The following is a 25,902-nucleotide window of genomic DNA, read 5'->3' as shown; positions in this document are numbered from 1 at the left end:
AGAGTTATTCCACCTAGAGTTTCACCCGCTCCTGCCTAGAATCTTAACATTGTGCTCACATGACTTATGGGTCCACTATTTGCACCCATGCTTTTTTCGATTACTCTCATGGAAAGTTGCTTTCCTGGTAGCAATCACTTCCTTAAGGAGAGTAAGTGACATTCAAGCATTTACTTTAGAAGAACCCGTCTTCCAAATTCACAAACACAAAACAGTACTTAGGACAAGTCCAAAATTTCTACCCAAAGTGGTTTCACCATTTCACATAACTCTGTCAGTGGAATTGCCAGTCTTCTTTCCACAGCCAGATTCAGTTGCTTAAAGAGCTCTTCACACTCTTGATCTCAAAAGAGCTCTCATGTATTATATAGACAGAACAAAAGATTTTAGAAAATCTAAGCAACTTTTTGTGGCTTTTCAACAGCCTCATAAAGGTAATCCTATTTCAAAACAAGGATTGGCTAGATGGATAGTAAAGTGTATTCAAACTTGCTATCTTTAAGCTAAAAGGCAATTATTAATAACTCCTAAAGCACATTCTACTAAAAAAAAAGGAGTTTCAATGGCGTTCTTAGGAAATATAACAATGTCAGACGGATGTAAAGCAGCCACATGGACCACACCACACACCTTTACTAAACAACACTATGTGGATGTGCTATCTCTCCAACAAGCAAATGTTTGTCAAGCAGTGCTTAAAACACTATCTCAAACTATTCCAACTCCTACAGGCTAGCCTCCGCTTACCTTAGGAGGGGACTGCTTTCCAATCTATGCAAAGCACGTGTATCTGCAGCTACACATGCCATCGAACGGAAAATGCCACTTACCCAGTGTACATCTGTTTGTGGCATGTAGTGCTGCAGATTCACATGCTCCCTCCCTCCTCCCTGGAAGCCTGTAGCCCTTGTGGTACTTTCTTATGTAAATATGTATTTACAATGCATGGACATCCTCTTTATTTACTATATATGTACATATACAATTCTTCACTCCTTACTTCCTCCTACAGGAAAACAATCTAACAAAAGACTCAATGCCCATGGGCACTATCACCAAGAGGAGGAGTCACTCAATCTTGTGACTCAAAAAAGCTTATTCGAAGAAAAATAACTTGTAACGCTCTGAGCCCAACACTAGATGGCGGACTATGAAAAGCATGTGAATCTGCAGTACTACATACCACGAACAGATGTACACCAGAAAAGTGACATTATATATATATATATATATATATATATATATATATATATATATATATATATATATATATATGTTTATAAGTATAAAACCTAGTAGCAGCTGCTACTAGGCAGTTATAGTTAGGACCTAGTTTATATATAAAATATGTTTTTGTTTTGCTAATAACTAATAAATAATTGGTGGCTTTTGATGAATCTTCACAAAATTTTCCCCAAAGAAACAGTGGTCACTTCAGCTGCTGTGTGGCCCCATTGCCCCCCCAGCAGTCCCAGGGACCACCACTTCCCTGGGTGCTAAAGAATTGTAATGGGGGCTGCCTGCCCACCTCACAGCTCTTTGGACCGCCACGTCAACATCAAGAGGGAGCCAAAAAAAAGGGGTTGCCCCAAAACGTGTTTTCCCCATTCATTTTTCCATGAGGATTTTGAACAGCGATAGCGCCCAAACCACTGGTCGGAATTACCCTACATTTGGCAGAAAGGTAGCTCTTTGTCCAGAAAGAGCCCTTTTTCCTATTTGTGTAAATCTGTTCAGTAGTTTTAAAGAAATCAAAGGAAATCTAAATTTGTATATCTAGTGACGCAAAGGCTTCACGAACCCTCCCAATCTCGTGATGAGATCTGAATGGCTGTCAACACTTCAACAACAAAGTGTTGACAGCTATGTTGAGACTTGGCTTTAGCCTAGTTCCAGAAAAAAAGTGTAAAAAAACAAAAGGGGCCAGGGTACAGTCACCTTGACCCTTTAGCTTGGTGCTGGGGCCAGGGCTAAAAAGGATTTTTTTTTTTATTTTGCCGTGATTTGCGGCAGACCTGTGGATCCAGTGCAAATCAAAAAATAAAAAAACAAAGGGAGGCTGGTGTTCATGCTAATTCTGAAGCCCCTGGGTGGGCGAAGTCATGGGGGCTTACCCATTTCCTCTGCTGCCCCGGGGACCACCACCTCCCCTGGATTTTATAGTAATTTGATGCGGGGGGGTGCGTGTCCCCCCACTGCCCCAGAGAGTTCCACGTCCCCAGGATTAGTGCTAATTTGATACTGGTGAGCCAGGCCCTGCCTCCATCAGTCCCATGGGGTCAGGGTACCTGTACCCTGAATCCTGCTATCACTTTTAAGTTTTATTCCACCCCCATACCGAGTCCTGATACACAAAATGGCAGCTGCAACTTTCTCCTCAGGTATGCCAGCCAATCATGGCATTGCTGTTGGTGGTGGATCTGTGTCTTTAGATATACATAGATCTTTTTTCTCTACTCTAATAATTCTAAACCATCTGAACATATTAACACCACATTACAATAATCATTTTTTCTGGACCAAGACCTAGCGTTCTTCCAAATTTGGTGTAATTCTCTGCCCCTTTTTGACGAATCACCCCAAAACTTCCCAGACAGCAACTGCAGTGAGTGGCAACCTAGTTTTGATATTTTTGTGAAAATTCATCAAACTACACCAAAATTATAAGCAAAACAAAAAAAACATTTCCCATGGAAACTAGGTCCTAACCATAACTATCACTGGTGACCAATAGTAGATAATATAAATATATAAATGCATATGTATGTGTGTGTGTTTATATATATATATATATATATATATATTCAGCACTATAAATATGCAGGGCTGCAGAAAAGTTTAAATGGTGAACTATAAGTGTGACAAAGTAGCCTCTTTCTAGCGTGGTTACCACTACGTTTGGCCTGTTTCTGAGTGTGTGTCAGTGTGTTTTGCCTCTCTCACTGGTATCCTGCTAGCCAGGACCCCAGTGCTCATAGTTTGTGACCTATATGTGTGTTGTCAGTAGTGATTAACTGTGTCACTGAAGTTCTGCTAACCAGAACTCCAGTGCTTATGCTCTCGCCACTTTTAAATTACTCAATGTAGTTTAGTGACTTCATATTCCAATTCCAATTGGCACACTGGACCCCCCTTATAAGTCCCTACTATATGGTACCTAGGTAACCAGGGCATTGGGGTTCCAGGAGATCTTTATGGGCTGCAGCATTTCCTTTGCCATGGAATTGTCCCCCATTCCAAATCTGGTATTGGGGGGCCAATCCCATGCATCCTGGGAACTCCAGCTTGGACCCCAGTACTGCCAAACCAGCTCTCTGAGGCTTGTACTGCAGGTGCTGCCACCTCACAGACAGATTTCTGCCCTCCTGGGCTCTGAGCAGCTCAGTCTCAGGAAGGCAGAACAAAGCATTTCCTTTGGGAGGAAGGAGTTTGTAGGAAAGTACCATCTTGCCTGGCATATTACCCCCATTTTTTACTTGTGTGCCAGTTTGTTTTTGCCTGTCTCACTGGGATCCTGCTAGCCAGGACCCCAGTGCTCCTAGTTGTGGCCTGAATGTGTTCCCTGTGTGGTGCCTAACTGTGTCACTGAGGCTCTGCTAATCAGAACCTCAGTGCTTATGCTCTCTCTCCCTTTAAAATTGTCACTGCAGGCTAGTGACCGTTTTTACCAATACTAATTGGCACACTGGAACACCCTTATAATTCCCTAGTATATGGTACTAAGGTACCCAGGGTATTGGGGTTCCAGGAGATCCCTATGGGCTGCAGCATTTTTTTTGCCACCCATAGGGAGCTCTGACAATTCTTACACAGGCCACGTCCACGTTATTTCACAGCCATTTACCACTGCACTTAAGTAACTTATAAGTCACCTATATGTCTAACCTTTACCTGGTAAAGGTTGGGTGCTAAGTTACTTAGTGTGTGGGCACCCTGGCACTAGCCAAGGTGCTCCCACATTGTTCAGGGCAAATTCCCCGGACTTTGTGAGTGCGGGGACACCATTACACGTGTGCACTATACATATGTCACAACATATGTATAGCGTCACAATGGTAACTCCAAACATGGCCATGTAACATGTCTAAGATCATGGAATTGTCACACCAATGCCATTCTGGCATTGGGGAGACAATTCCATGATCCCCCGAGTCTCTAGCACAGACCCGGGTACTGCCAAACTACCTTTCCCGGGGTTTCACTGCAGCTGCTGCTGCTGCCAACCCCTCAGACAGGTTTCTGCCCTCCTGGGGTCCAGCCAGGCTTGGCCCAGGAAGACAGAACAAAGGACTTCCTCAGAGAGAGGGTGTTACACCCTCTCCCTTTGGAAAAAGGTGTCAGGGCTGGGGAGGAGTAGCCTCCCCCAGCCTCTGGAAATGCTTTGATGGGCACAGATGGTGCCCATCTCTGCATAAGCCAGTCTACACCGGTTCAGGGATCCCCCAGCCCTGCTCTGGCGCGAAACTGGACAAAGGAAAGGGGAGTGACCACTCCCCTGACCTGCACCTCCACTGGGAGGGGCCCAGAGCTCCTCCAGTGTGCTCCAGACCTCTGCCATCTTGGGAACAGAGGTGCTGCTGGCACACTGGACTGCTCTGAGTGGCCAGTACCAGCAGGTGACGTCAGAGACTCCTTCTGATAGGCTCCTTCAGGTGCTGCTATCCTATCCTCTCTCCTAGGTAGCCAAACCTCCTTTTCTGGCTATTTAGGGTCTCTGCTTTGGGGAATTCCTTAGATAACGAATGCAAGAGCTCATCAGAGTTCCTCTGCATCTCTCTCTTCACCTTCTGCCAAGGAATCGACCGCTGACTGCTCTGGACGCCTGCAAAACTGCAACAAAGTAGCAAAGGCGACTACTGCGACCTTGTAACGCTGATCCGGCCGCCTTCTCAACTGTTTTCCTGGTGGTGCATGCTGTGGGGGTAGTCTGCCTCCTCTCTGCACTAGAAGCTCCGAAGAAATCTCCCGTGGGTCGGCGGAATCTTCCCCCTGCAACCGCAGGCACCAAAAGACTGCATCACCGGTCCTCTGGGTCCCCTCTCAGCACAACGAGCGTGGTCCCTGGAACTCAGCAACTCTGTCCAAGTGACTCCCACAGTCCAGTGACTCTTCAGTCCAAGTTTGGTGGAGGTAAGTCCTTGCCTCCCCACGCCAGACTGCATTGCTGGGTACCGCGTGATTTGCAGCTGCTCCGGCTCCTGTGCACTCATCCAGGATTTCCTTTGTGCACAGCCAAGCCTGGGTCCCCGACACTCTAACCTGCAGTGCACGACCTCCTGAGTTGTCCTCTGGCGTCATGGGACCTTCTTTTGTGACTTCGGGTGAGCTCCAGTTCACTCTTCTTTGTAGTGCCTGTTTCAGCTCTTCTGCGGGTGCTGCTTGCTTCTGAGTGGGCTCTTTGTTTTGCTGGATGCCCCCTCTGTCTCTTCACACAATTGGCGACATCCTGGTCCCTCCTGGACCACAGCAGCATCCAAAAACCCTAACTGCGACCCTTGCAGCTAGCAAGGCTTGTTTGCGGCCTTTCTGCACGGAAAGACCTCTGCAAGCTTCTTCACGACGTGGGACATCTATCTTCTAAAGGGGAAGTTTCTAGCCCTCTTTGTTCTTGCAGAATCCACAGCTTCTACCATCCGGTGGCAGCTTCTTTGCACCCACAGCTGGCATTTCCTGGGCATCTGCCCACTCCCGACTTGATCGTGACTCTTGGACTTGGTTCCCTTGTTCCACAGGTACTCTTGTCTGGAAATCCATCATTGTTGCATTGCTGGTGTTGGTCTTCCTTGCAGAATTCCCCTATCACGACTTCTGTGCTCTGGGGAACTTAGGTGCACTTTGCACCCACTTTTCAGGGTCTTGGGGGGGGCTATTTTTCTAACCCTCACTTTTTTCTTACAGTCCCAGCGACCCTCTACAAGCTCACATAGGTTTGGGGTCCATTCGTGGTTCGCATTCCACTTCTAGAGTATATGGTTTGTGTTGCCCCTTTACCTACAGTATGTGCTCCCATTGCAATCTATTGTGACTGTACATTGCTTGCACTGTTTTCTATTGCTATTACTGCTTAATTTTGGTATTGTGTACATATATCTTGTGTATATTTGCTATCCTTATATTAAGGGTACTCACTGAGATACTTTGGCATATTGTCATAAAAATAAAGTACCTTTATTTTTAGTATCTGTGTATTGTGTTTTCTTATGATATTGTGCATATGACACCAGTGGTATAGTAGGAGCTTCACACGTATCCTAGTTCAGCCTAAGCTGCTCTTCTAAGCTACCTTTTCTATCAGCCTAAGCTGCTAGACACCTCTTCTACACTAATAAGGGATAACTGGACCTGGTGTAGAGTGTAAGTACCCCTTGGTACCACTACAAACCAGGCCAGCCTCCTACACTTGCTTCTTGGCCTGAGTCCTGGTGAGAGCAAATATATGCCCAGCATTGCTGCATGGGCCTCCAACTCCACTTCAGCCCAAACCGAAGTCTCTAAATCATTGTCTAGCAGACATTCTACAGGTAAATCAGGGGCTACCACAACTTTCTTTGGACCAGTAACCCCTCTCCCCCAGTTGAGATTCACAACAGCCATGGGGAGGCTTATAGTGTTGCTATGGGTGTCTGTCACTTGGTACTGGTGACCAAGTAGGTGCTGCTCAGGGGCAACCAGTTTTTCCACCACCATTGTGACACTGGCACCTGTGTCCTTGTAGGCCTCAACCTGAACACCATTAATCAGGGGTAGCTGCTTGTACTTATCCATATTAAGGGGACAGGCAACTAAAGTGACTAGGTCAATGCCACCATCAGAGACTAAAACAGCATCAGTGATCTCCCTAACTAGACCAACCCCAACTACATTACCAATGGTGAGCCCAGCTACACCCTTTGATTGGCTATTAGTAGTGCTTTTCCGACCACCAGTGCTATTACTAGGGGCACTAGTGGTTGCAGTTGGGGTTGTGGTGGTGGGTTATAGTGGGTACTTGATGGTACTTACACCTTGTGCCAGGTCCAGTTATCCCTTATTAGTAGATTAGTAGTGTTCCAGCAGCTTAGGCTGATAGAGGTATCTATAGCAGAGCAGCTTAGGCTGAACTAGGAGATGTGCAAAGCTCCTACTATACCACTTCTATCATATAGGTACTACATCATAAGAAAGAGTGACAATGTGCCAAAAATATCTCAGAGGAAATACTCCCTTAGGAGGTAAGTAAAATACACAAAATATACACATAAACCAAAATCAGGTAAGTAAAACAGTCAGAAAGTAGTGCAAACACTATAGAATACAATAGCATGCAGTAGGCCTATGGGCAACACAAACCATATACTAAGAAAGTGGAATGCGAACCACGAATGGACCCCTAGGCTAGTGTAGTGTGTAGAAGGTCACTTGGAGTGTAAGAAAACACTAAGGGTGTCCAAGATACCCCACCCCAAGACACTGGAGAGTAGAAGTAAAGTACTACTATTTTCCCCAGAAACACACTAAAGTCTTGATAAGGGACTTTTCAAAGACCACAACAGACTGCAAAACACTGAAGATGGATTCCTGGACCTGAGGACCTGCAAAGGAAGGGGACAAGGTCCAAGAGTCGCGAAAGTGTCCAGGGGGGCAGGAGCCCACTAAACCCCGAATGAAGGTACAAAATGGCTGCCTCTGGATGGAAGAAGCTGAAGATTCTGCAACAACGAAAGGAGCTAGGAACTTCTCTTTTGTGCAGAGGATGTCCCACAGAGTGCTGGAGGATGCAAAGTTGTTTTCTTGGCATAATACCACAAACAAGCCTTGCTAGCTGCAAGAGTCATGTTTGAAGAAAAAGGGTGCTGCTCGTGCGCAGGAAGGACCAGGATATCGCCACTTGGGAGAGGAGACAGAGGGGACCCTCAGCAATGTAGAGAGCCCATGTACAAGAAGGTAGCACCCGCAGAAGTCCTTGAACACAGGTTCAAGAAGTCTGAACACAGCAGTTGTCTCAACACTGCAAAAGAGGGTCCCACGAAGCTGGAGATCAACTCAGGGAGCTGAGCATCACAGGACAGAGTGCTGGGGACCTAGGCTTGGCTGTGCATGAAGAATTTTGTGGAAATGTGCCCAGAAGCCCTTGTAGCTGCAGTTCACATGGTGCACAGGATTACTGTCTGGAGAGTGGAGGCAAGGACGCACTTCCTCCAAATTTGGACAGTTGGACCACTGGACAGTCTGGGTCAAATATGTCCATGACCTGTGTTCGAGGGGCCACACTCGTCAGGATGAGAGGGCTTCCAGAGTACCGGTGACGGTGAAGTTTGGTGCCTGCTGAAGCAGGGGGAAGATTCCGTCTACCCACTGGTGATTTCTTCGTGGCTTCCAGTGCAGGATGAAGGCATGCAGCCCTCAAAGCAAGCACCACCAGGAAACAGTCGAGAAAGTCGGCAGGATTAGGCGCTGCAATGTCGCTGGTAGTCTTCTGGCTACTTTGTTGCAGTTTTGCAGGCGTCCTGGAGCAGTCAGTGGTAGATCTTTGGCAGAAGTAGAAGAGAGAGGTACAGAGGAACTGTGGTGAATTCTTGCAAGTCATTATCTGAGGAAAAGCCTACTGGAGAGATGCTAAATAGCCCTCAGAAGAGGATTGGCCACCTAATCAGGTAAGCACCTATCAGGAGGGGTCTCTGACATCACCTGCTGGCACTGGCCACTCAGAGGCCTCCAGAGTCCCCTCACACCCCCGGATCCAAGATGGCAGAGGTCCGGGGCACACTGGAGGAGCTCTGGGCACCACCCCTGTGATGATATTAATCGTGTTTGACCAATGACTTTGTGTTTCACCACTGCACATATTAGTTGCTCAATGTTCACCAGTAGCACATTGTGGGCCTTATTTATACTTTTTGGTGCAAAACTGCACTAAGGCAGTTTTGCCCCAAAAAGTTTAGCACCGGCTTGCACCATTTTTTAGCACCAGCTGGGCACCATATTTATGGAAAGGTGCAAGCCGGTGCAAAGGGTAGGCTAGCTTTAAAAAAAATGACGTTAGGCAGTTTTGAGTCAAAAATAAATGATTCTGACCAGATTAGCATCATTTTTTGACGCTAAGGGGCATATTTATACTCTGTTTGCACTGAATTAGCGTCATTTTTTTAAACTCGAATTCAGTGCAAAACTAACTCCATATTTATACTTTGGTGCTAGACCCGTCTAGCACCAAATTTATGGAGTTAAAGTCATTTTTTGGAAGTGGAAACCTACCTTGCCTTAATGAGATGCAGGGTAGGCGTTCCCGTGCAAAAAAATGACTCTATGGCCTTAACACCATATTTATACTCCCATGTAAAAATGGTGCAAGGGAGGGAGGAGGCGTCCAAAAATGGGGCAAAGCTTGCTTTGCCCCATTTTTTAAGACCTGGTTCAGGGCAGGTGTTAGGGGACCTGTGGCCCTATTTCCATGGCGGAACACCATAGAATAAGCCCAGAGGTGCCCTCCCCAGGCCCTAAGGGCACCCCCACCCACACTAGAGGGACTGCGAGGATGGGGGACCCCATCCCAGGTAAGTACAGGTAAGTGCATTTTATTTTTGAAAGTGCCATAGGGGGCCCTGAAATGGGCCCCCATACATGGCACCGGGTGCAATGGCCATGCCCAGGGGACCCCTGTCCTCTGTGCTGGCCAGTGGGGTGGTGGGCATGACTCCTGCCTTTTCTAAGGCAGGAGTCATGTGGCATGGTAGGTTTAGCACCATAAAATGACACTAATCTGGTTAGAGTCATTTTTTTTTACTCTAACATGCCTAAAGCCATTTTTTGGTGCTAAACCCTCTTCTTCTATACTGCCAGCCCCACCCGACTAAAGTCATTTTTTTAAACTCTAACCTACCCTTTGCACCGGCTTGCACCATTCCATAAATATGGTGCCCGGCTGGTGCACAGAAATGGTGCAAGCCGGTGCTAAACTTTTTGGTGCAAAACTGAGTTAGTGCAGTTTTGCAGCAAAAAGTATAAATAAGGGCCAATATTTTGTAAGTTTGCGCCACTTTTGTGTCATAAAATGACGTTAATACAGTGCAAAAAAAGTTTAAATCAGGGCCTTGGTGCTAGATGGGTCTAGCACCAAAGTATAAATATGGAGTTAGTTTTGCACCGAATTAGAGTAAAAAAAAATGACACTAATTCGGTGCAAACAGAGTATAAATATGCCGCAGAGGATAAATATGCCCCTAAATATGGCGTTAAGGCCATAGAGTCATATTTTTGCATGGGAACGCCTACCTTGCATCTCATTAAGGCAAAGTAGGTCTCCATTTTCAAAAAATGACTTTAACTCCATAAATTTGGTGCTAGAGGGGTCTGGCACCAAAGTATAAATATGGAGTTAGTTTTGCACCGAATTAGAGTAAAAAAGAATGACACTAATTCGGTGCAAACAGAGTATAAATATGCCCCTGTATGTTTTGTTTAGCCTAGCCGCCTATTGGCTTTGACATTGCATTAGCCATTACATTCTGTATTCTGCCTATTGGCTTTGACATGTTGTATTCAGCTTAGTTGCCTATTGGCTTTGACATGATATTAGACATTACATTTTGTATTCAGCTCAGCTGCCTATTGGCTTTGACATGATATTAGACATTGCATTTTGTATTCAGCTCAGCTGCCTATTGGCTTTGACATGACATTAGACATTACATTTGATATTTAGGTTAGCTGCCTATTGCCTTTAACGTGGAGTTAGACATTGCAGTTGAGAATCCAAGCTGTATTTTTCCAAGCTGTGTTTTTCCACAAGATGAACCAAGCTGTTTTCTTCGCACAGTAGACTAGACCTGATAAGAGAGGGTACATTTGGTGTTTTCCTTTCTGCTCAGGCTTGGGAAGAGGAGGAGTCTAGGAGATCTGGCCAGTCTCCAAAGGCTTGCTTGGTTTTCCAGGTCTGAGAGGAGGGGGCACGCTTTTGTAACGGATGACTCGGGCTTCAGAGAATTAGATTGAAATCTGCTGGACTTCGGGCTGGAACTTGGGTGGTCATTCCAACCCTGGCGGTCGGTGTTAAAGCGGCGGCCAACCCGCCAACAGGCAGGCGGTAAAAAAAAAGGAATTCTGACCCTGGCGGGAACCGCCAACACAGCCCGCCACTTTAACACTCCGACCGCCATGGCGGGACAAACAAACAGCGCGGCGGTCACCGCCAACAGACAGGCGGCAGACAATGTACCGGCCACCCTATCACAACTCAGCAATCCGCCACCTTTTCCGGGGCGGGAGCCCCGCCGATAAAAACACGGCGGAAACAGACTACGAACGGGAAAACGCTCACCTCTATACACTCCACGAGGAATCTGGACAGCATGGAACCCGAATTAAACATCCTACCAGCTATTGTCTACCTGCTCCTCTACCAGGAGCACGAACGCCGGCGCAGACGACAACGGTGAGTACTGCACCTACGACACAGGGGAGGGGGGAGGAGAAAAGGTAACGGGCACACACATACGCGACCCACCCACCCCCCCACCCCCCCCCCAAATCCCTACACACCAATGCAGAGCAACAAGTCAGAGTGACACCCCCCAAACCCCACGGAATAATGCAAAGACAAAATAAAATGATCATTAAAATTGAAGTATATTATAGCACATTTGAAGTTAAGTGAAATATTAAATATATAAATAAAATAAATAACAACATGAGCAATATATACATAGCCCAAAGGTCCGGCACATTTTGACAACCTTCCATTGTTCGTGGGCCAATGTGCATAAACACATGGGCAAAGCCCACACACGAGACCCGATTCCATTGGAGAGAACACTGCTGGGGCATCAGATAATAAAACTACAGGCACCTCAGGGGGAAGGGAAGGGGGGCACCTCAGCCACATGAGTCCACGACGCCAGATCCACGAGGGGCCTCCATGCCCACTGTACAATCCTGGGGAGTGCAAAGCCACAGTCTCACAAGTCTCTACAGTGGGTGGGTTGCCCACTGCTCTATCCTGGGGAGTGCAAAGCCACAGTCTCTCAAGTCTCCCAAGTGGGTGGATTGCCCACTGCTCTATCCTGGGGAGTGCAAAGCCACAGTCTCTCAAGTCTCCCAAGTGGGTGGATTGCCCACTACTTTATCCTGGGGAGTGCAAAGCCACAGTCTGTCAAGTCTCTGCAGTGGGTGGGTTGCCCACTGCTTTATCCTGGGGAGTGCAAAGCCACAGTCTCTCAAATCTATGCAGTGGGTGGGTTGACCACTGTTACATCCTGGGAAGTGCAAAGCCACAGTCCATCAGGTGGATTACAGACTCCACTGGTTATGGAGGAGGCATGTTGGCCAGAGTGCTTCGTGAAGCCCTGCCCGACACAGATCCGGCCCTGCCAATGGGCCAGCGGAGCTTGACATGAAGGGCCCAGCAGAGCAGTTCAGAGACGGCGGTGCCCAGCAGAGCGGTGCTTGACAGGAAGGGCCCAGCGGAGCGGTGCTTGAGATGAAGGGCCCAGCGGAGCGGTGCTTGACAGGAAGGGCCCAGCGGAGCGGTGCTTGACAGGAAGGGCCCAGCGGAGCAGTTCAGAGACGGCGGTGCCCAGCGGAGCGGTGCTTGACAGGAAGGGCCCAGCGGAGCGGTGCTTGAGATGAAGGGCCCAGGGGAGCGGTGCTTGACAGGAAGGGCCTAGCGGAGCGGTGCTTGACAGGAAGGGCCTAGCGGAGCGGTGCTTGACAGGAAGGGCCCAGCGGAGCAGTTCAGAGACGGCGGTGCCCAGCGGAGCGGTGCTTGAGATGAAGGGCCCAGCGGAGCGGTGCTTGACAGGAAGGGCCCAGCAGAGCGGTGCTTGAGATGAAGGGCTCCTGAAACCCATAGGGTTTAATGTTAACCAATGCTGCTTTGCGCCGCGGTCTTCGACCGCCTACCGCCACGGTGTGCCACGCCATCGCAATGAGCTCACATCCCATTGTCACACTTCACAGGTCAGACAGCCACCATTTCAAAGGCCCACATGGCTTAATTTCTACTGCGTCACACAGGCCTAGGCCTTGCATTGCCACTCATACAAGCCATTCAATGCATAGAGAATCGTGTACAGTGCAAGCTGTGTGAACGTACCTGTGGGTTGATTGACTCTGTGCTCCATGTTGTCCTTCCTAGGCACCTTCCGCAGGGACTTGTGAGGAGATGGAGGGCTGTTCCCGTGTACAGACCGCTGGTGGACCTGTCGACAATGGAAGAACGACATGTCATACTCACCTACAGACTTGACCGTGCCACTATACAGGAACTGTGTGCCCAGCTGGAGCCAGACCTGATGTCACCCATCCGCCAACCCACAGGGATTCCCCCTCTAGTGCAGGTTCTGTCAGTACTCCATTTTTTTGCTAGTGGATCATTCCAAACAACAGTGGCCATTTCATCTGGGATGTCTCAGCCTATGTTTTCTAAGGTTTTATCCAGAGTGTTGTCTGCCCTGATGAAATACATGCGGAGCTACATTGTTTTCCCTGAGGTGGAGGATTTGGCTACAGTGAAGGGTGATTTCTATACCCTTGGACATATTTCCAACATCATTGGTGCCATTGATGGGACCCATGTGGCTTTGGTACCCCCCAGAGGAAGTGAACAGGTGTACAGGAACAGAAAAAGTTATCATTCGATGAATGTCCAGGTGGTCTGCTTGGCAGACCAGTACATCTCCCATGTAAATGCCAAGTTCCCTGGGTCAGTGCATGACGCGTACATCATGCGAAATAGCAGCATCCCTTATGTGATGGGACAGCTACAGAGACAACATGTGTGGCTAATAGGTGACTCTGGTTACCCCAACCTGTCCTGGCTACTGACCCCAGTGAGGAATCCCAGGACCAGGGCAGAGGAACGGTACAATGAGGCCCATGGGCGTACTAGGAGGGTGATTGAGCGGACCTTCGGCCTCCTGAAGGCCAGCTTTAGGTGCCTGCATATGACAGGTGGATCCCTAATGTACTCACCAAAGAAGGTGTGTCATATCATCGTGGCCTGCTGTATGCTTCACAACCTGGCTTTGCGACGCCAGGTGCCTTTCCTGCAGGAGGATGGTCCAGATGGTGGTGTTGTGGCAGCGGTGGAACCTGTGGAGAGTGAAGAGGAGGAAGACGACGGGGACGACACAGACAACAGGGACACAGTGATACTACAGTATTTTCAATAACACACTGGTAAGAATCAACACCGGCATTTTACAATTACATACAGTGTATGTTAACTGAGTTGTGACTTTCCCTTCAAATTTCAGAGATGTGGCCCCCACTGCGTGACCTCTGCTTTGTTTCCCCATGGACTACAGCTGTATGACAGTGGTATGTTTTCATCACTGTGTAACTGGACATTTGGCAGCATTATGTTTAATACATTTGTTCACAATACAGGCAGACTCCAGATTGTTTTTGTGCAATACGTGTTTTTATAAAAAATCTGAATTTAGGGACATGGTGGGAAATCGGTGATGGGTGATGGTGGAGGAATGTCCATGGCAGAGTCCAGCTTTTCAGTCTCACAGGTGCATTGTCCATATGCCTCTGGAAGGTGGAGCAGGGGCAGTTAAAGGTTGGACAGGGTGACAATGTGGGACAGTGGGATAACATCAGGGGGTATCCTTTGCTGGCGGGGGTCTTGACATCCTACTCTGTCTTCTTACGAGATCTCAGGCCCGCTTGCGGGGTGGTTCTTCTTCTGCAGGAGGTGGGGTTCTGGTGGCCTGTTGTTGTGTGGGGGCCTCCTGTCCACTAGCGCCGGCGGAGGTGGTAGCCTGTTCTTGGTCCATGCTAGTGACAGGGGCCCTTTGTGGTGCCACATGGTCCCGCAATGTGGTGACAATCTGGTTGAGTGCCCCTATGATGGTACCCATTGCGGAACTGATGGTTCGAAGTTCTTCCCTGAACCCCATGTACTGTTGCTCCTGCTTGACCTGGATCTCCTGGAACCTGGCCAGTACCGTCGCCATCGTCTCCTGGGAGTGGTGGTATGCTCCCATGATGGAGGAGAGGGCCTCGTGGAGAGTGGGTTCCCTAGGCCTGTCCCCCCCCTGTCGCACAGCAGCCCTCCCAGTTCCCCTGTTTCCCTTGGCCTCTGTCCCCTGGACCGTGTGCCCACTACCACTGCCCCCAGGTCCCTGTTGTTGTTGGGGTGGTGGGTTAACCTAGGTGCCCTGTAGTGGTGGACACACCGCTGATTGACGTGTCCTGGAGACAGAGGCATGGGCCCGCTGGGTGGGAGCTGTGCTGGTGTTCCCAGAGGGGGTTGGGTCTGCTGTGGCCAGTGGCTGTGTGAGGGGAACCGACTGTCCAGAGGTCCCCGATGGTCTGGGCTGGTCATCTGGGTCCAGGGAGACAGAGCTGCTGTCATCACTGGTGGCCTCTTCTGGGGGAGGGATGGACATTTCTGGATCCTCCTGGGCAGTGTGGTGGCGTTCGGGTCCTGCAGGGGTATAGAGGTATGGTTATTGCTTCAGTGTGTGCCATATCGGTCAATGGGTGGGTGCCCGTGTACCCCATGGCTGGCATTCCTGTGTGTGGGCGTTTGTGACGGTGGCTTGTGGGGGAGATGTGTATGTGCAGTGGGCATGCTTTGGTGATGGGTGTCCATGCTTTGTGGACGCATGCAGGTCTAGGTGTTGGGATGGGTGGGTTGTGATGGTGAGCCATTTGCAAGGAGTAGGTGTGATGGGGTGGGGGTGAGGGTGGGGGTATGATTTGGGATGCAGGTGGGGTGGGGGTGGTAAGAAGTAGTTAAGATTTGACTTACCAGAGTCCATTCCTCCAGATACTCCTGCGAGGCCCTCAGGATGCAGGATGTGCAAGACTTCCTCCTCCCATGCTGTAAATTCTGGGGGAGTAGGTGGGGGTCCGCCGCCAGTCTTCTGCACCGCGATGTTGTGCCTTGATACCATGGAACGCACCTTCCCCCGTAGGTCGTTCCACCGCTTCCTGATGTCATCCCGATTTTGTGGATGCTGTCCCACAGCGTTGACCCTGTCGACTATCCTTTGCCATAGCTCCATCTTCCTGGCAATGCTGGTGTGCTGCACCTGTGTCCCGAATAGCTGGGGCTCTACCAGAACTATTTCCTCCACCATGACCCGGAGTTCGGCGTCTGAAAACCGGGGGTGTCTTTGGGGTGCCATAGGGTGGTGTGGATGAAGTGTGGGGTGGTGTATGTGTTGTAGAGTGTGGTGAGTGTGGTGATGTGTGGTGTTTTGTGCGTGGATATTGTGTGGGTGATGGTGTGGTTTGCCTCTGTGTGATGGTGTTGTCTAAGCAGTGCTGTCTATCTCTGGCTTTCTGTCTGGTTTTTTTTTCGTAGGGGTTTATGGGTGATGTGGGTGTGTGTTTTATATTGTATTGGGTGTGTGGGTGTGTTGTTTGTATGTGTATCAGGTGTGTGTGTTTCAAATTGTCCAATGTGGTTGTGTTTTGTAAGGGTGTGTGTATTTTGACCGCGGCGGTGTGTACCGCCAATGGAATACCGCGGTTGAAAGACCGCCGCGTGGATTCGTGGGTCGGAATGGCATGGGCGTTTTTCTGTTGGTGTGACGGTGGAGGTTTGGTCATCGCCAGTTTTTCGCTGACCTTTGGTGTGGCGGACTTTTGTTGATGTCGGGTTTTTGGCGGTTTGCCAGTTGCGGGTCAGAATGACCATGGCGGTTTACCGTGGCCGCGGCGGTGTTATGGCGGTCTTCTGACCGGCGGTAAGCGCCTTTTACTGCCGAGGTCAGAATGACCCCCTTGGTGCCAGTTGCCAGTCTCCCGTGTGGGTAGATAATCTCTTTCTCGCAGTTGACCGGAGTCATCAACTTGCAGACCCCAGAAAGATGAAGCTGTAAACAGTTTCTCACACGGTGAAGTATTTGTTTTGCTTTGCATTAAATATATAACCTGCTGTGTACATTGCAACTGAGATATACTTTGTTTTAATGCTGTGACTACTTTTGTGCTTGAAATCTAATAATTCGTCTCCCACGAACTTGTGGGTGGGGAAGAATTAACAACAATAAAGGTCTTCTTTGAACTCAGAAGTGCATTCTTGATATGTTCTGTAAGCTCTGATACGAGATAAGAAGGAAAGCAGAACAACCCCTGGAGTGGTGATGGACAGGGGAGTGGTCACTCCCCCATCCTTTGTCCAGTTTTGCGCCAGATCAGGGACTTGGGGGTTCCCTGAACCAGTGTAAACTGGCTTATGCAAGGAGGGCACCATCTGTGCCCTTCAAAGCATTTCCAGAGGGTGGGAGAGGCTACCCCTCCCCTAACACCTACTTCCAAAGGGAGAGGGTGTAACACCTTCTCTCAGAGGAAATTCTTTGTTCTGCCTTCCTGGGACTGGGCTGCCCAGACCCCAGGAGGGCAGAACCCTGTCTGTGGGGTGGCAGCAGTGGTAGCTGCAGAGAAAGCCCCAGAGAGCTGGTTTGGAAGTACCCGGGGTCCATAGTGGAGCCCCGGGGATGCATGAAATTGGTACCCCAATACCAGATTTGGAATGGGGGGACAATTCCATGATCTTAGACATGCTTCATGGGCATATTTGGAGTTACCATTGTAAGGCTACATATAGGTATTTACCTATATGTAGTGCACACGTGTAATGGTGTCCCCGCACTCACAAAGTCTGGGGAAATGGCCCTGAACTATGTGGGGGTACCTTTGCTAGTGCAAGGGTGCCCTCACACTTAGTAACTTTGCACCTAACCTTCTGTAAATGAAGGTTAGACATATAGGTGACTTATAAGTTACTTAAGTGCAGTGAAAATAGCTGTGAAATAACGTGTGCGTTATTTCACTCATGCTGCAGTGGCAGTCCTGTGTAAAGGGTTGTCTGAGCTCCCTATGGGTGGCAAAAGAAATGCTGCAGCCCATAGGGATCTCCTGGAACCCCAATACCCTGGGTACCTAGGTACCATAAACTAGGGAATTATAAGGGTGTTCCAGTGTGCCAATTGAAATTGGTAAAAGTGGTCACTAGCCTGCAGTGACAAATGTAAAGGCAGAGAGAGCATAAGCACTGAGGTTCTGATTAGCAGAGCCTCAATGACACAGTTAGTCACTACGCAGGTATACACATTCAGGCCACAAACTTCGAGCACTGGGGTCCTGGCTAGCATGATCCAAGTGAGACAGGCAAAAACAAACTTAAATATATGTAAAAATGAAGGTAACATGCCAGGCAAGATGGTACTTTCATAAAGTGGGAGGTTTGGTGTTTCTGTTTGGACAATGACTGTCAGTTGCCCAATGGCGTTTGGCTCTACACAAATAACACCAAGGTTCCTTATCTTTGTGAGAAGAGGATTTGGACCCACCACCCCCAGAGGATTGCTTTGGGCCTGATGAAGACTCTGATGATTTTTATCTTTGTCCCCACCCTTGTCATGTGACGTACCATCCTTCTTCTTGCCATCCTTGTCACCCCTGTATGAACTTTTCTGTTCACACTTGTTCTGACACATTTGTCTTCCTTCTTTCCCAATTCTTGGGGAAAGGTCAGATCTGAGTCCACAAGATACTGATGCAACAAGTCAGACACAAAATTATTCAAGATATGCTCTCTCAGAATCAAGTTATATAGACTTTCATAGTCAGTCACCTTACTGCCATTTAACCAACCTTCACAGAACAGTCTACAACGTCTGTCCAGTCTTGTGATAGCTCCTTTCTGGTCTCTCTGAACTTAAGTCTGTACTGTTCAGTGGTTAAGCCCAGACCATCTAAGAGTTCATTTTTCAGAATTTGATAGTTATCTGCATCATCCTCTCTGACAATAAAAAGTCTATCTCTCCCCTTGCCAGAGAAGGATAACCAAAGGAAAGAAGCCCACTATACATGAGGGACCCTCTGAACTTTAGAGGCCCTCTCAAGTGCAGCAAACCACTTGTAGATGTCATCACCTTTCTTGTAAGGGGGGACAACTTTGTGCAGATTTCTAGAGTCAAATGAAGGTTCCCTAACATTTAAATTTCTAAAACTGCTGCTGCCACCATGGGGAACTAACCCCAACCCCTACCTTTCTTTCTCCATAGCCAGGGCTTCCCTGTCTAAGGCCAACTGTTGCTGCATTAGCCTCAGTCTGGCCTCCTCTAACTTCAGCTTTCTGAGTTACCTATCTAGGGACTGGTCTTCAGGGTAGGAATTGTGGAAAGCCTCTGAAACAGTGGTAACATGTGATTGAGCAGAGGTAGATCTATCTCTAACAGGGGCCACTCTAGTGACCTGGCCTCTAAGTGTGAAGGGAACCCTACTTGTGTGTGAACCCTTCCCACTACCAGTTGTTCTAAGTGGCTTATTGACAGGTAGATCTGTGGAAGTACCCTCCCCAGGATTGTCAGTTTGCTTGTCTGAGCCTTCCTGGTTGGAATCATCCTCTACCACTTCCCCTGTCTGATCTGGACCAATGCTGAGTCCCTGGTCATCCTCGAGGAGAAGATTTAAGAGGACCTCCTTATTGGGGTTCTTCCCAATCCCTAAACTTCTTTCAATACAGAGACCCCTCAAACTTTTAAAGTTAAGATTTTTATATGTTGATTTCACAACTCTAGGGGTAGCATCTATAGAAGACATATTGAAAGACAAAAAGTTTAGGGAAAGTGAGTAAAAAGTTAGTAATATAACAGAGCTAACTTTTTAGAGAAAAGAAGAAAACGTTTTCAGAACTTTGTAAAACCTTTTGCAAAGTTTAAAGAACTTTTAAGAAAGTTAGAAAATTACTTCTGGCTATGTATTACATATGCTCTAAGTATTGGAGCAAGCTTTTCTTGGGAAAAGCACTGGTAACAAAGTGGTAAAGCAATTGTAAGTACTTATCCCATTGTTGCTGCCAATGTAGGATGCGGGCCGGGTTTGGCAGTACTGGGGGTCCATAGTGGAGCCCCAGAATGCATGGAATTGGCTCCATGACCGTCAAATGTGGAATGGGGGGACAATTCCTTGATCTTAGACATGTTACATGGCCATATTTGGAGTTACCATTGTGAAGCTAGATATATGTATTGACCTATATGTAGTGCACGCGTGTAATGGTGTCTCCGCACACACAAAGTCCTGGGAAATGGCCCTGAACTATGTGGGGTACCTTTGCTAGTGCAAGGGTGCCCTCACACTTAGTAACTTTGCACCTAACCTTCAGCAAGTGAAGGTTAGACATAGAAGTGGCTTATAAGTTACTTAAGTGCATTGAAAATAGTGTGTGCACTATTTCATGCAGGCTGCAATGGAAGGCCTGTGGAAGGGTCTGCCTCTGCCAATTCCCATGACACCTCTGGTTCAGAGTTGTCACACACATCTAACCTTGAGGACCAGTCCCTAGATAGCGAACTTAGAAAGCTGAGGTTAGAGGAGGCCAGATTGAGGCTACAGCAGTGGTTGCAGCATACCTCAGAAGGCAACATATTCAAGTCTTTCCTTATCTGGACGACCAGCGCAAATACAACCGTATCTGGGAGCAATTCTGAACACTCAATCAGGATTATCATCCCCAAACCGATATTTTTTCAATTTTTCTGAAAAAAATAAAATTTTAGCTGTATTTTTGTTAATTTCTTGGTCTCCTCCAAGGGAACCCAAAAACTCTGGGTACCTTTAGAATCCCTAGGCTGTTGGAAAAAAAGGACGCATATTTGGTGTGGACAACATATAGTTATGAAAGGCTAAGTGCAAACTATCCCAAATAACGAAAAAAGGGCTCAGCACTGGGGGGGGGGGGGGGGGGGGATGGGTCAAGGGCCAGAAGCTAAGGGATTAATCGCCTCAAGGGCTGGGCTGATGCCCATAACATCTTGACGGAGGTGCAAACTGGCTTTAGACCACATATAGGGACTATTGACCAGGTATTATGTTTATTAATGATTTCTCACAAGTTTACTGTGGTGAGGAAGTCATCACTGAACTTGATATTTGTTGATTTGAAAGCAGCATTTGACTTAGTCAACAGAGAAAAGCTGTGGAGATCCTTGGCATACCTAGGAGTGGATCCCTCTTTAGTATTGGCCATTAGGGTTTGCACTCCAGCAATATGGCCAAAGTATGGTATTGCCCGGGTGGGGAGTATACCGATTCCTTCCCAGTTGAAAAAAGTGTCCAGCAAAGGTGTGTGTTGGCACCTCTGCCTTTCAGCCTTTTCCTAAATGACAGCGCGGTTTTTCATATGGAAGATCAGTTAGATGGTCCCATTATTGCTGGGAAGAAGGTGCTGATTGTATTATATGCAGACAATGTTGTTCTGATGGCGCGATCAGAAAATTCTGCCCCTAGGCTATTAAAACAGTTTGAGGAATATTGATGTAAGAAGTCATTGACCATTAATGGAAGTAAATGGGAGATTATGAGTTTGGTGGCCAGAACCATCCAACGACCAAACTCCCAACAAGGAGACCGCCACAGTAATGGCAGTCCCCACTGGCTCCATTACAACTTTCCCACTGGGCTGACTGGATGGGAATCAAGGTTCCTGCCCCTCAGCTAAGCGGGAAAGGTGCAGCAGCATTGCTGCCAACTCATAATTGAGCCAGATGCAATACTGCCACAAACAGGGTGCACCGGGTCCCTGGAAGTGCGCACTGTCTGCATAGCAGACAGTGCGCATTTCAAGGGTGCTGGGCAATGGGACTCCTTCACTGTCCATGCCCTGGGCATGGGCAGTGCAGGGGCTCTTCTGTGGGCCCCCTGCACATGTTCTCTGCCAGCCACAAGGCTGGCAGAGTACAAAGGTGTGATCAGCACTGCCCTGGCTAATTGCAACCAAGACCGCCGTCAGCCTATAAGGATCACTGATCCTGAAGGTGACGGCGGTCGGTTTGCGGGTCCGCCCACCAACCTTGTAATGTGGCGGTCGGACCGCCACAGCCGTGGCAGTATGACTGCCACCACAGGGCTGGCAGTCTTCGGACCGTCAGCCTCATAATCAGGCCCTAAGTGTATGGCTTTTTTAAGACCCTCTCCTAGCTTCAAGCGGAAGCCCTGGTAGAAGGTGTACACCTGGAAGTTGACAACCAGTTTGATTATCTGGGAATTCGAATCTCAATGAATTTGCCCTGGTGTTGACATTTATAGAAGGACAACATTAGTACTGAACAAATATCAGGCACATCTTAAAATTTAGGTAAAAAGCTGAAGCTAGAAGTTTTAGTGTCATCTTGCAAATATACAAACAGAGGGCAGTGGCAACTGCTCTGTATGGGGCACAGCTATGTGGGTACATGAATGTGAGAACACTCCAGGTAGATGAAAATAATTTCTTAAGAGCCCTGCTTGGGCTTGAACCTGGCACTCCTTTAGCGTCACTGTATGCAGAGCTAAATTGTTGTCCAATATCGGAAACTGCACTTTACCTGGATACAATAAAAGGAGTCCCTCCCAATGGTATTGGTCGCAGACACACAGGCTTTTCCCATGTGCTGAAAATACTAAAGGAGCTGCTGATGGCATTCCTATGGGAAGCCCCGGGTAGAGTTGGGCAGGATACAATGGACGTGACTTAGAAGCGGTATTGTAAACATGTGCATTCATGACAAAAAGCTAGGAGCTGAAACAAGGCACCATTGTGGGAGATTACTTCTGTAAAATCTGTGTCCCTCCTGTGCAGAATACCTGGATATGTTGTACCCAGATGTGAAGCGACACTGCACATAACATTTTTATTAGGCATTCTGCCTACCAGGGATTACCTTATACAAATCCATATGCTTGATGTTAGTTTTGATCAATGCGATTGCAGTTTTGGAGGGTCAGATGATTTAGCCCATTTTATTTTGTTTTGCAACAAATATGATGCTGCACAGAAGCAATAGCTTATTCCCCTTTATAAGTACTTTGGGGTTAGACATGCTAAGTAAGCCATGGTGGTGTGCATATAATATGATGATGCCTACATGGTCAGTTATGTACCTTCTTTTCTATGGGCAACATGGCCAAGCATGAGAGAGCTCCCTGCAGTGCTAGGCACTAGTCTACTCAGATAGGTACTGTGGATTTGCACATATCTTAAGTCGTAACATGCTGCTACCCTTTGCCCCAATTGAAACCTCTTGCATCCCTATGCACTTGCACTTTTTACATTAAGTCCGTTGCAGAATGTCAATATGAGGAAGGATTATTGCTCATGCCTGAGAAAGACTCCCGCTATGCAAGGCACTAGTCCTTCCAGATAGCTACTCTGGATTTGTAAATATCTAAGGCCGTAATATGCTCCTATCGTTTGATCTCATTCAAAAACCCTTTCATCCATCTGCACACTCACTTTCTTATGTTAAGTGTGTGGCAGAATGTCAATCTGAGGAATGATTACTGATTTTGAATGCTCTTATGTGTTGGTGAAGTACGTTTCTCCCTGTAACCATATGATTGGATTGCATATTTTTACTATATTTTTGCATCAGTATTTTAATATGTTTAATGAATGTGTGATTTCATCTAGGCTAGGAATGTAGTGTGTCACTTTTTGCGATGGGGCTGAGTTTGATTAACATTTTTAATTTGTTGTTTTAAAATATTGTACAACTGCTAGCTGAAACAATAATAAACTGGTAAACAATGTAATACTCTCAGAATATCCCAAAGGTGTTCCTTTGGATTCACAACAAGAAATCCTTAGTTCAGTTCTGTTAGTGTGGCAAAAAGCAGTCAGGCTTTCCTAGAGGAACAGGGGTTAAGCAGTTCATATTATCAACATGGTTTATAAGCAAATTACATGACTCAAAAGATTTATAAAAATAAAGCAGGCACCAAATGAAAGTAGATCAGATATAATATAATGTGAGTTTTAGAGTGGAAATAAAATCAGTATATTCACAAACTGTCAAGCTTTTCTATTGTGGTCAATGGGAAAAATCACTGGTGACACTCTGTCACTTGCCGGGTGAGTTCAGAGGAACCCATTAGTAGTTAATGTTGTGCGGGTCCATGACCAAGCTGTGACAGTCGGACCTATTTTACCTGGCTCTTGGGGCGCAGGTACCTTGGCTGTAGATGGTGCTGAACGCGGCACGTTTGTGGCAGCCCACTGTAGGTTAAACATGAATGGGCTCCTGGAGCAGGATTTACCAGAGAGAACAACTCCACCTAGAGTGGGCATCTCGGGTGCAATTCCTGGTGCTGAACTGGAGCTGCGGTTTTCTGGTTTTATCACTGAGACAGTGCTGTTCAGGAAGTAGATGCAAAATTTAGAAAACAGAGCCGCAGATGATGTTGGATGAATGTGTTGCAGTGTGCCCATCGTGTTGCACCGTCGAGTAAAGGTGGTGATGGCCAGCCTAGCCACCAACAATCCTTGGCAGTAGTAAGGTGAAAGAGAAGCCATCTCCTCTTTCGGAGGTCCATTGGCTTTTGTTAGTGCAGGTTCCTGTTTTCATCAATGCTGTCTTCTCTTGTCCTTTCATAGCAAGAAATTTCAGATATGTGGTTCTGGTGCCAGGGGATCTCTTAAATCCTGGATTTAGGGGCATTTGGGGGTAAGAATGCAAGTAGCCAATGGGCTACTAGTCCCAGCGGCTAATCCACCCCTGCAGTGACCAGATCCGGTGGGTTGTGGGACCTTTTCTACCCAGAATCCTCTATTTTGCCACTTTTCATGGTGGTAGAAGTCTTCCTCGGCTGTACAGACCAGGCAATCCACCCTAGCAGTTCAGCAAGCCCTCTGTAGGTGTACTCCTCCTGACTAACTAAGTTTCCCACCTTCTTTGGTGCAAATGTACGTGGGACCAGGATACAGCTTTGTCCTCCACTGGGGGACAGCCTGCTTGCATATCAGAGGCGGTGTTTCCTTTAAAGCTCCCTGCCTTGATGTGCCACTGCACTAGTCTTCCCAGCGAGTTGAGCATCGCAGGATGGAGTGCTGGGGACCTGGGCCAGGCTGTGCACGAAGGAATTTTGCAATAGTGCACAGAGGCCTCAGGAGGTGAAGAAGATGCAGTACACAGGGGTACCGCCGCTCTCAGGGAAGGAATTGTCTTACCTCCTCCAAATTGCGTCAGCAGGACCTCAGGACAGTCTATGTCGACGGGGTCCACCCTCTGTGTCCTTAGGAGCACGCTTGCTGCTGTGAGAGGAGTCCAAGTGTACCGGTTGTCATCTTGGAAGGTGCCTGCGTGAGCAGAGGAGTGACTCCGTCACCCCACAGGAGATTTATTCGGTCCTTCTGGTGCAGGATGAAGACAGGGAGTCCTCAGAGCATGCACACCGTGGAAACTGTTGCAGTTGCTGGCTGGAGCTGAAGTTGCAGAGGAAAAGTAGCCCATCTTGATACTTTGTTGCTGTTACAGCAGTTCCTGGGGCAGTCTGCAGTCGATCCGAGGTCAGAGGATGAAGTAGTAGTTGCAGAGGATTCCTGCAGGAAACTTGCAAGTAGAATCTGAAGAGAAACCCACAGGACAGACACTAAATAGCCCTGAGAGCGGGATTGGCTACCTTATCAGGTATTGACCTATCAGGAGGGGGTCTCTGACATCACCTGCTGGCACTGGCCACTCAGAGGCTTCCAGAGTGTCCCCACACCTTGGAAGACAAGAGGGCTGAAGTCTGGGACACACTGGAGGAGCTCTGGGCACCACTCCTAGGGTGGTGTTGGACAGGGGAGTGATCACTCCCCTTTCCTTTGTCTAGTTTCGCGCCAGAGCAGGGGACAAGGGGTCCCTGAACCAGTGTAGACTGGCTTATGCAAGGAGGGCACCATCTGTGCCCTTCAACGCATTTCTAGAGGCTGGGGGAGGCTACCTCTCAACAGCCTGTAACACCTATTTCCAAAAGCAGAGAGTGTAAGACCCTGCTCTCAAAGGAAACGCTTTGTTCTGCTTTCCTGGGACTGAGCTGCTCAGACTCCAGGAGGGCAGTACCATGTCTGTGGGGTGGCAGCAGCTGTAGCTGCAGTGCAAGCCTCAGAGAGCTGGTTTGGCAGTACTGGGGGTCCATAGTGGAGCCCCCAGGATG

Source organism: Pleurodeles waltl, chromosome 12, assembly GCF_031143425.1.
Source record: "Pleurodeles waltl isolate 20211129_DDA chromosome 12, aPleWal1.hap1.20221129, whole genome shotgun sequence".
Taxonomy (NCBI): domain Eukaryota; kingdom Metazoa; phylum Chordata; class Amphibia; order Caudata; family Salamandridae; genus Pleurodeles; species Pleurodeles waltl.
The sequence above is the reverse complement of the archived record's forward strand: the minus strand, read 5'-3'. Positions refer to the sequence as shown.